We start from the raw sequence: 516 nt of genomic DNA, 5'->3' as shown, positions 1-516 counted from the left end.
AGCCTGCGGGCGCGGCTTCCAGACCCGGAAGGTCCCCCAACGCCGGCCCACCCCGCCTCCTAGAGGAGACCTCGGCCTTAAATCCAGGCCTGAAGCCCTTCCGCCCCTCCCGATCCCTTTGAAATTTCAAAGCCAAACCCTCTCCGGAGCCAGACCGCGCGCCCCAGGCTGGTCACCCGGACCCCGGGAGACGCGGGCAGGCTTACAAGCCAAGGGGCCACTTTATGGCCAAGGCCATAAAACGCAAATCTCCCTTTTCTTTGAAAGCGCACTCCGCCCGGGACCCATCATAAAAGTCGGGGAGGTTGCGCCCTCACCCTGCGCCCACCCGCGGATCGTCCCCAACCGCGGCCCCCGAACTTCCCGTAACCTCGGCGTCCTTGGGGTGCGGGGCACGGTGGCGAGGACCCCGAGACCCGGGGAAGGGAGGCCGAGTCGAGGCGGCGGGCTTGGCCCGGCGGGGTGTCGGGACGGGGCGCCCGGGGCGCACGGCTTTCTCATGCAAAGCGCGCGGGG

Source organism: Chinchilla lanigera, unplaced genomic scaffold (assembly GCF_000276665.1).
Source record: "Chinchilla lanigera isolate Chin_1 unplaced genomic scaffold, ChiLan1.0 scaffold00081, whole genome shotgun sequence".
NCBI lineage: Eukaryota > Metazoa > Chordata > Mammalia > Rodentia > Chinchillidae > Chinchilla > Chinchilla lanigera.
This window is presented reverse-complemented; position numbering follows the sequence as displayed.